The 11,025-nt window shown below is 48.3% G+C and overlaps 1 protein-coding gene across 2 annotated transcripts in view; it reads right to left on the reverse strand.

Annotated features, from left to right (window-relative positions):
• MRTFA (myocardin related transcription factor A) overlaps window positions 1-3,831 on the reverse strand; it is a 224,828-nt gene extending 220,997 nt beyond the window's left edge. For both annotated transcript variants that reach the window (XM_017870247.1, XM_017870248.1), the window contains exon 1: window positions 3,558-3,831. The gene's annotated coding sequence lies outside the window, so the exon portion shown is untranslated. The remainder of the gene's footprint in view (window positions 1-3,557) is intronic.
• Between the last annotated feature and the right edge of the window lie 7,194 nt (window positions 3,832-11,025).

Below are 11,025 nucleotides of genomic sequence, written 5' to 3' on the forward strand. Positions count from 1 at the left end.
CCATTCTCCTGCCTCAGCCTCCCGAGTAGCTGGGACTACAGGTGCCCGCCACCTCGTCCGGCTAGTTTTTTGTATTTTTTAGTAGAGACGGGGTTTCACCGTGTTAGCCAGGATGGTCTCGATCTCCTGACCTCGTGATCCGCCCGTCTCGGCCTCCCAAAGTGCTGGGATTACAGGCTTGAGCCACCACGCCCGGCCCTCTTCTCTTTCAAAAACCTGAAATATAACCTCCTGACCAAAGCTTTTCTCAGTAGATAAAATGTTCCTTATGTTTGTCAATTGCAACTACCAACCCTAGCATTTATGTGAATATATTTCACACAAGAACACGGAGTAAATATATATTTGTTCACGTTCATCTTATAGCCAAGAAATATTTACTGAGCACCTGCTATGTCCCAAGAACTGCTCTTGAAGCTGGGAAGAAAAACAAATATCCTCACCCCTAGGGAGCTTACAGTAGTATTTGAGCTTGCCACAGTGTTTTCTCTAAATATAATACAATAATCTTTGTTAATACGACTTAAAAATTCTAATTTCCCCTTTGTAAATTAAATGGCCGTAAATCTACAAATCCTTTTTTAAATACACTTAAATAAGTATTTAAGCTGCACTCTCAAAGAAAGTTGATACCTGTTTAACAAAGTTAGTAAAGTGCTTCATATAGAATCTGTATATATCAATGTACTCCATTTTTACTGAATGTTCCCACAGGCCATACTTTTAGGAAATACCACCAAATTTATAAGCATAAATATACAAATAAAGACAACCTTTATTTATTATATCGCCTTAGATATAAAGTTTATAAAGATAAACTTTATATTGCCTTAGTGACTCTAAATCAAATATGAAACATTTCATAGAAAGTAACTTGTAACAGATGTGATAAAATGATAATAATAATAATATGGGTAGAACTTTCTAACCTCTTTTATATTTACCTCTACAAAAGCATATTAAAAGGAAGAGTATACCACACTTTTAAGTCAGAGATTCAAGTCCTGGTTCTGTTAACTCTGTATCCCTAAATGAGTTATTTAACTAATTGCAGCCTATTTCCCTATCCTTAAGCAACATAATCAAAGCCTAACTTTTATATAGTGGGCATCAAGGAATGTTAGTTTCCTTCTCCTTCCCTGGGGCTTATAACTGGTATATCAGATTTATCAGGATTTTTTTTTTTCTTTCCTTTTGAGACAGGGTCTCACTGCATGTTCAGGATGGAGTGCAGTGTGAATATAGTTTAGTGCCACCTCAAACTCCTGGGCTCAAGGGATCCTCCTGCCTCAGCCTCCTGAGTAGCTGGGACTACAGGTGCAAGCCACCACATCTGCTAATTCTTTAATTTTTTTGTGGAGACAAGGTATCACTATGTTGCCCAAGCGGGTCTCAACTCGAACTCCTGGCCTCAAGTGATCCTCCTGCCTTGGCCTCCCAAAGTGCTAGGATTAGAGGCTTAAGCCACTGTGCCCAGCCTACCAGGAAACCTTTCCAAGCTGTTATTTCTCTTCGGAATTTCCTCTCCTTCATCTGGGTTAGCATTCAGCTCAAATGCCATTTTCTTTGAAGCCTTCCATACATCCACAGGAAAAGCTCCCTTGACTCTCCCAGTAAAGTCTGGATTTAGAGTTTATTCCAGTGCGTTACAATCATCTGCCATTTTTTTGCCTCTCTCACTAGACTGTGAGCTCCTCATGAGCAGCGACAGTATCTCACTTATCTTGATAGCCCCAGCCCTTAGAAAAACACCTGGCACATTACAAACATGGAACAAAAAGTCTGCTGAATGAATAAATGAAGTCATCCCTTAAGTAGTACTTGTAATTACTACCGGGTGACCCAAACTTTATGGTTTTGCCCTTTACAGGCTGATTCTATTTCGTACTCTTTTTAATCACTCCCTAATAGCATCTGGCAGAGTACTGAGGACATGGAAAGTCTCCAATAAATACTTTTGGGTGATGGGATACATATTACTCTTCCACCTCTCTTGATTTGACTCTAAATAACTTATTCAAGTGGATGTGACTTTTGGAAGCCTTCTTAAAGAGGGGCTCTTCTTAACAGTTACTAGCCAAAAACTGAAACAAACACTAGAGCTAGACTACAGATATTTTCTTTGCAGGTGTTTTTAAAGAACGCAGTAATGGGTTGCTTCTTTCTAAATCATTTCAATAAGAAACAGTAACATAAAGCCCTTTGATCCACTATGAAATATGCAAACGACATTAGGCAAAACTTAGTTTAATAACTTCCAGCCAAAGGTTCCCCACCCTGCAGTCACAGGGCTGCGGGCCAGCTGGCTGTACCACCTCACCCCCAGGAGATGACTGTTTTTCCACAGTAAAACCGCATAAGTGACATGTGGAGTTTTGGGGGTCTTCTGAAGTAAAACATGTAAGTTTAACATCTTACTGACAGTTAAGTCTTATGTTACAGGTTTCGGCTTGATGTAGAAAAGACCCTGAAAAGATCTCAAAAACTTGCAACTCGGGGACATTCCAGACGTCTTATGAGTTTAAAACTATGCAAAAACATATGAAGCATGGGGTAATTCCATTATTATATTTAAGTGATGTATTCCACATTCCTGTATATACACACACTTCACGCCAAATAGAGGCTGGCAAGCAGTTAACCGTTCAACTGCCCTTTCGTTACGCTGCATAATAGGCAGACAACAGAGAGAAATCTTGACAAAGCCAAGCTGGGCTAGTGCTTAATGACTGCCAAACCAGTCATTCTCAACATCCCAAAAGCAAACATTCCTTGGGCCCTTCCTATGGGCCAAGCACTGTGTCAAACGTTTCACGTGAATTATTTCATTCGACACAACAAACAGCCGTATGCGACTGGTGCTATTATCCTCATTTTTCAGACGAGGAAACCAAGGCACAAGATTACATAGCTAGCAAGTGGCAGGTTTGGGAGTCGTCTCAAAAGGTCCAGCCCTAGGCACTACGGAGCATCAAAAGTACCCGAAGCGGGGAGGGTGGACTGCAATCAGTGTCCTGACAGACGCTCTCTTAGAGGGTAAAGTTCTTGGCCATCAAGTTTCAGATCTGCAGAGCCTTGTACACCTGGCAGCATTCAGGTTGCTATACTGGCACCAACAACTCCAACTGAGTCTCCCTGCCTGGGAATCCCGAGGACTGCACTTTGATCCTGAAGGTCTGCACAAGACCCCAGAGAAAGCGGACGACACCCCGTCCCTGCAATCAAAACACACCCCGGGAGAAGCAAGGGCGAGGACCTCCGTGCCTCCCCGCCCCGCGCAGCACGGCCCCGTCAGGCGGTGCACAGGTGCAGGACCGCGCCCGCCCGCCCGGCCCGGGTCCCGGCCCCGGTCCCGGCCCCGGCACAGTGACCGCCGCTCTGCGACTCCGGCCCTGAGGGCAGGGGCAGAAGGCCGGCGGGAAGAAGGCCGGGGACGCGAGGGCCGCTTTGCCCGACCCCTCGAGGGCGTGCGCAGCGGGGTCGGGAGAGAAAAAGGATGCTCCCGGCGGGGCGGAGCCGCGGTGGGGGAGGGGTCCCCAGCCCGGACTCCCACTCACCGCCTCACGCGACTCCTGGCCGGGTCCCGCGGCTCGCCCCACTCCGGCTCTGGCCGCCCGCGTCTCCTCCCGAGGTTCACTGTCCAGCCCCGGCGCACGGAGCTGAGAAGTCGCCGCCAGCGGAGGGCGTGTGGCCAGCGGCAACGGAGAAGGTGGGAAGGATGGGACCGTCGCTCTCGCCGCCGCGGCCACCACAGACACTGCCGCCGCCGGCTCCTCTCAGCCGCGGAAGCTGCGGGCCCGCCCACCACGCCCGCCTCCCGTCCTGAAGACTGTCCGCTGGAGAAGTGACGGCGGCGCTAGCCAATCAGAGGCCTGATCGGGGTCGTTATCGTCGGACTAAGGGGCGGGCCGAGAAGGAAGCAACATGAAGAAGGCGAAGACGGAGGCGTGACTTCCTGTGAGTGGCGGCACGACGCAGCCAATGGGTAACGGGGAGATGACCTCATCTCTGAGGAAAGTCTAGAACTGGCCGAGCGGCGGCGAGGAGGTCGGCGACGAACCGGGGGCGGAGCGCTGGGCCTTAAAGAGGCCGCAGCCCACTGGTCACCCTGTGAAGGGAAGGGCGGTGGACCCTGCCGGATCTTGCCAAGTTGCCAAGGGGTCAATGCCCAGGGGCGAGTAATTATTGCATTAATCCCAGACCCCATCCCGATTCTTCTCGGGGACTGAAGGGTCTCCGCCTGGGACTCCGAAGTCGATCATTTCACATTCACGCTTCGCAAAAGGAGACAATAAATTCCGCTCTGGCCTGGAGCCCTGAATTCCCGTTACAGTCCCGCCCCGCCGAGGCCCGTCGCCTTGTTTCTCTGAGTCAGTTTCCCCAACGGTGAAAGGGAGGACACTGACACCTGCCTGCTCCTCCCTACCTGCCGAGGCCGTGGAGATCTGCAGCAGCGAAAGTACTCTGGGCTTAGAAAAGGAGAAGGGCTGCGTGAGCCCAAGAGCTTGCATCGGAAGGCTCCAGAAAGAGCATCTGCAAAAGAGAGGATTCCACTCTCTTGCAAAAGAGGGGATGACCCCCGACGGCTCTTGGAATTCTAAAATCCTATACCCTTGCCTGCACCCATTCATGTAGTGAAGGGGCGCCCGTTAGGCGCAGAGGCCACACGCTCCGCACGTGAACCCGGGCGCCTCTCTGAACCTATTCTGGGCGTGGGGCGGGGAGCGGGAGGCTGCCCGATTTAAAAACATGTATATGTATAGGTGTAGGTATATGTATAGGTGTAGGTATATGTATATGTATATGTATATGTATATGTATATGTATATGTATATGTATATGTAATGAGTGAAGTCCATGACTGCAACAAGGAGAAAGGAGAAAGGCAAAAGGGGAGAGAGAAACTAGGTAAGCCAGGCCCACTGTGATGAGAGCCGCGGTCAGGCAGTCCCTTCACATCCCCCTTCCTCCCCAGCAATGGGAGAGAGCCCAGAAAAGGAAAAATAACCCCAACTCGATGGGGTGGAAAAGGGGGAAGCGCTTTCCGGAAGGCGTCGGGGATAGGGTCACCAGACGGAGTCAGAGGAAGGAGTAACAGTAGGTAGAGGAAGAAGGGGTCAGGGGCGTCCTTCTAGGTTTGGGGCGGACCCGTGCGAAGGCGCAAAGACTGAAAAGGGGCCTCTCACTTTACATTCCAGGGTAAACTCTCACTATGACCCCCTTCTCCTCCTCAAAGACTTCTGGGACTGCCCATTGGTGAACTCTCAGAGGGAGGGCGGGAGAGGGTGCTGCTCTCTCCAACAGCTGCAAGAGTCAAAGTGGCCTTGGGTATTCTCAGTTACTCACTATAAATCAGCTTCCAGTTCAGTACCAATGCCGGACGCAGAATCTTGAAGTTAGACGGGATCGTCGTGGGCTCTTAGTCACACAGACCTTCCCCCAAGGCAAAAATTCTTGCACAAAATACCTGATAGAATTGTTTATTCGATAAATATTTTTTGAGTAAGAATACTGAGGAAGTAAGCTAAATGAGATACAGTCACTACCCTGGGGGTGCTTACACCAAATTGGAGGACGCTAAGGCACATACTGCGGTGACTGCAATGCCAGGCGGGTATCCCAGGTGACTAAAAGAGGATGCAGAAGTGCGCCTCCGAGGAGAAAGTACCCCCGCTGGAATTATTGGGGTGGGGCAGATTTCCCCAAAACATGACCGGGTGGGGCGTTCCAGATAGTACCCACCCAGACACAGCCCTCCTGAAAAAGCCCAGGTAAGGAGGAGGCACAAGTGTATTTTATTAGTCACAGGAAGAGAGATCTGCCCATTCATGGCAGAGACTACAGACAACCTCACCCTCTCACAAATATCTCTATTCTTTTTCTGGACAACTTAAATTGTGTATGTCTTGTATACTATATATAGACACATATATATTTTGTGGATATATAAAAGGTTAGGCCGGGTGTAGTGGTTCACACCTGTAATCCCAGCACTTTGGGTGGCCGAGACCAGAGGATTAATTGAGGTCAGGAGTTCAAGACTAGCCTGGCCAACATGGCGAAACCTCGTCTCTACTAAAAATACAAAAGTGAGCCAGGACTGGTGATGCACACCTATAGTCCCAGCTACTTGGGAGGCTGAGGCATGAGAATCACTTGAACCGGGGAGGCGGAGGTTGCAGTCGGCCAAGATCCCACCACTGCACTCCAGCCTGGGTGACAGAGTAAGTCAGACTCTGTCTCAAAAAAAAAAAAAAAAAAGGGTTTATGTATTTCTTATAGGTGGTCTGCCTCCCTCTAATCTCTGAGCCCACTCCAGCCTGGGTAACAGAATAAGACTCAGACTCTAAAAAAATAAAGTAATGAGGCCGGGCGCAGTGGCTCAAGCCTGTAATCCCAGCACTTTGGGAGGCCGAGACGGGCGGATCACGAGGTCAGGAGATCGAGACCATCCTGGCTAACACGGGGAAACCCCGTCTCTACTAAAATACAAAAAACTAGCCGGGCGAGGTGGCGGGCGCCTGTAGTCCCAGCTACTCGGGAGGCTGAGGCAGGAGAATGGCGTAAACCCGGGAGGCGGAGCTTGCAGTGAGCTGAGATCCGGCCACTGCACTCCAGCCTGGGCGACAGAGCGAGACTCCCTCTCAACAAAAAAAAATAAAAATAAAAAAAAATAAAGTAATGAAATTATCTCTGACCCTAGATCCTAATGTCATCCTCTAAAGCTTCACACAACATGTCTAATCTCACTTCATCCCCTTTCCCACACCCTCGACCCATCTCCACAAAACAATAGGGATTAAGTTCCTTTTTCTTGCCCTGTCCTCACTGATGGTTTTCATATGCCTCGTTATCCTAAGGACTTCATGTGGACATCCTTCAGGATCTACTGGGAGTATGTGTTGTGTCCTTCCCCATAAACATTCTCTTTCTTTTGGTAAGGGAACCCCACTTTCCTCCGGGGAACTGTCAAATGCGTTGAAACCAGAAGGACTCCATCTTAAATAGGGGCTGGATAAAATAAGGCTGAGACCTACTGAATTGCATTCCCCGGAGATTAGGCCTTCTAAGTCACGGGATGAGATAGGTCAGCACCAGATGCAGGTCAGCACAAGATCCAAAGACCTTGCTAATAAAATACGTTATGGTAAAGAAGCCAGACAAAACCCACCAAAGCCAAGATGGTGAGAAAAGTGGCCTCTGGTCATCCTCACTGCTCATTATACACTAATTGTAATACATTAGCATGCTAAAAGATACTCCCACCAGCACTGTGACAGTTTACAAATACCATGGAAATGTCCAGAGGTTAGCCTGTCTGGTCTAAAAAGGGGAGGAACCCTCAGTTCTGGTTCCAGGGATTGCCCACCCCTTTCCCAGAAAATTCATAAATAATCCATGCCTTGCTTAGCATATAATCAAGAAGTGACAGTAAGTATAAGCAGCTGAGTGGCCGATGCTGCTGCTCTGCCTATGGAGTGGCCATTCTTTTGTCTCTCTTTTGTTTTTTTTCCTCATTTTTTTGAGACAGTCTCACCAAGTCACCCAGGCTGGAGTGCAGTGGCACAATCTCAATTCACTGCAACCTCTGCCTCCCAGGTTCAAACAACTCTCCTCCCTCAGCCTCCGGAGTAGCTGAGACTACTGGCGCCTGCCACCACACCTGGCTAATTTTTGTATTCTGGTAAAGAGGGGTTTTCACCATGTTGGCCAGGCTGGTCTAGAACTCCCGGCCTCAAGTGATCTGCACCCTCACTCGGCCTCCGAAAGTGCTGGGATTACGCCCTAGCCACTGCGCCCAGCCTCTTGTTTCCTTACTTCTCTAATAAATTTGCTCTCACTTAACTCTATGAATTCGCCTCAAACTCTTTCTCGCACGAGATCCAAGAACCCTCTCTTGAGGTCTAGATCAGGACCCCTTTCTGGTAACAGAACCACTCCTCCCCACTGTCTATCCCTGTAGCTGCCTTGGGAATGACTCACTACTCACCTTGGGGTGGGGGATCACATGGCCTAGTCCTAACCAATGAAAGCACTCCAACCCCTGCCTGCCATCATTTGTAGTGATTGATTTAGGGAAAGACATGTGATCAAGACAGTCCAGTCAGCATGAGTCCTTGCATCTTGTTATAACTACTGGGATGGGGCCGAGAGCGGTGGCACATGTCTGTAATCCCAGCACTTTGAGAGGCCAAGGCGGGGGGAATCACCTGAGGTCAGGAGTTCAAGACCAGCCTGACCAACATGGTGAAACCCTGTCTCTTCTAAATACAGCTGGCTGTGCTGGCGCACACCTGTAATCCCAGCTACTTGGGAGGCTGAGGCAGGAGAATTGCTTGAACCTGGGAGGCAGAGGCTGCAGTGAGCCAAGATCAGGCCATTGCACTCCAGCCTGGGCAACAAGAGCAAAACTCCGTCTTAAAAAAAAACAAAGAAACAACAACAACAAAAAAAACTATTGGGATGGAGTTTCCTCTACAGGAGGGTTGCTGAACTGTCTGGCTGTACACCTGGCATTAACAGTGAGGACCACAGGGAGAATAAAGCGAACACAAAACCAAACAATCAGAGCTGATATATGCATAAAGGCCATGATGGATGATAGCTCTGTTTGAGAACCTGGATCCAGTTCTTTTCTGGCTATTTGATTTCATAGGTGTCTTGGGTCAGGGCCCTTAGAAACAGAGCCTGTAAGAGAGATCCAATGAACAGGATTTAGTGAGGGAGGCAAATCCTGTAAGGGAGGAAGATGAGCAAGACAGGGAAAGGAAGAGAGCCGAGTCGGGCTCAGCCTGATCTTTCTTTGGCCTGATGCACAAAGGAGAGCTCTGGGCAGAAACAACACCACAGTCACTCACCTTGAGGCATGGACAGCTTTTTGTACCCTAGTCCATGTCAGTGGTTGTGGGCCTTAAGGAAGTTAAGGTCCCCAAGGTCACTCCCTTCAAGTGAGGGCAATTCTCTGAAATTTTGGGCAGCTGGGAACCCTTAGCAGCCAACACTCATAGCACCTGGGGGATGGGTGCACTTACCTGCTTAGGAGGCATCATTTGAGTCTTCTGCTGTGGGCCAACACATTCCTATTGTTGCAGCAAAAATGTAACTATGTAAAGTGCTCAGGTATGACCTGACTGCCAAACAGTACCGTGAGCCTATGGCCTTCCTTGGTCTGACTCCCTACGTCTATTATTAAACTGTACTTTTTGCGTGTGTGTATAGAGACAGGGTCTTACTCTGTCGCTCAGGCTAGAGTGCAGTGGTGTAATCATAGCTCACTGTAGCCTCCAACACCTGGGCTCAAGTGATCCTCCTGACTCAGCCTCCAAGGAGTTTGGAAGTACAGAAGCTCACCACCTTGCTCAACTAATTTTAAAAATTTTTTTTGTAGAGACAGGGTTCAGTTATGTTGCCCAAGCTGGAATCAAACTCCTGGCTTCAAGCGATCCTTCCACCTCAGCCTCCCAAACAATCGGATTATAGGTGTGAGCCACCATGCCTGGTTCATTTTATTTATTTATTTATTATTATTATTTTTAATTTGTATTTATTTATTTATGACTGAGTTTTGTTCTGTTGCCCAGGCTGGAGCGCAGTGGTGCAATTTTGGCTCACTGCAACGTCCGCCTCCCAGGTCCAAGTGATTCTCCTGCCTCAGCCTCCTGAGTAGCTGGGACTACAGGTATGCACCACCACACCTGGCTAATTTTTTTTGTATTTTTAGTAGATAACAGGATTTCACCATGTTGGCCAAACTGGTCTTGAACTCCTGACCTCCAGTGATCTGCCCGCCTTGGCCTCCCAAAGTGTTGGGATTACAGGTGTGAGCCACCGCGCCTGGCCTCATTTTCTATTTGCATTGGCAGATATAGTGGCTGCACTGACCCTTTGGCTCAACCTGACTTTATAACCAATCCTTTCCACCCCTTCCCTCTCGAGCCTTTCCCATAAACTGATACTAAGCCAGATTCACTCTTGTATTTCTATAATTAATTCTTTTTTTTTTTTTTGAGATGGAGTCTCGCTTTTGTCACTCAGGCTGGAGTGCAATGGCAGGATCTCGGCTCACTGCAACCTCTGCCTCCCCAATTCAAGCAATTCTCCTGCCTCCATAATTAATTATTTAACACAAATGTAAAACTTTAAGCCTAACTCTGCTGATCATGAGCAACAGTTGTCTTTTTGTCCATTTCCATCCTTCATTGCACCTTACTGAAAACATGTGCTGATTTCATTCTGTCACCTATCCACTGACCACCACTTCTGATTCTGCTGCCGCTGCTGAAAAGGGCAAACGCAATGACAGGAACCTTCAGCAAACCACTAAAGGCTGATTTTCCTCCTTCCAACCTGTTAATTCACACTCTGAGAAAAGTTACTCCCCCATCCTTTCCCTCTCTATCTCTCTTCGTGGAGAATCTCTCCAAAAGTATTTGCCAGGACTTGACCAACTCCGTCTTCAGCACATCCTGTGCTTTCCTATTTCTTCTTAAATCTTTGTTCAGATTAGTCCTTTTGCCTAGAATGTCCTCTCTTATCTTCATCTGTTCAAATCCCAGCTGACATCCCACTTCCTCCAGGAAGCGCTCCCATATCCCATATTCCTCCAACGTAGGTAAATCTTTTCTTTCTCTGACAATCTGTAGCTCCTATTACAACAAGCACAATGTGAAGCATTCCAAGTGCATTATCTTGTTTCAGATGAGGAAACTGAAGCTTAGAGAGGTTAAGTAACTTGCTCAATATCACACAGCTTAAAACTAGCAAAGCTAGGATACAGATATTAAAATTAAGATCCAGGCCGGGCGCGGTGGCTCAAGCCTGTAATCCCAGCACTTTGGGAGGCCGAGACGGGCGGATCACGAGGTCAGGAGATCGAGACCATCCTGGCTAACACGGTGAAACCCCGTCTCTACTAAAAACTACAAAAAACTAGCCGGGCGAGGTGGCGGCGCCTGTAGTCCCAGCTACCCGGGAGGCTGAGGCAGGAGAATGGCGTGAACCCGGGAGGCGGAGCTTGCAGTGAGC

The sequence above is a fragment of the Rhinopithecus bieti genome, unplaced genomic scaffold (assembly GCF_001698545.2).
Source record: "Rhinopithecus bieti isolate Rb0 unplaced genomic scaffold, ASM169854v2 scaffold_4967, whole genome shotgun sequence".
Classification (NCBI taxonomy): Eukaryota; Metazoa; Chordata; class Mammalia; order Primates; family Cercopithecidae; genus Rhinopithecus; species Rhinopithecus bieti.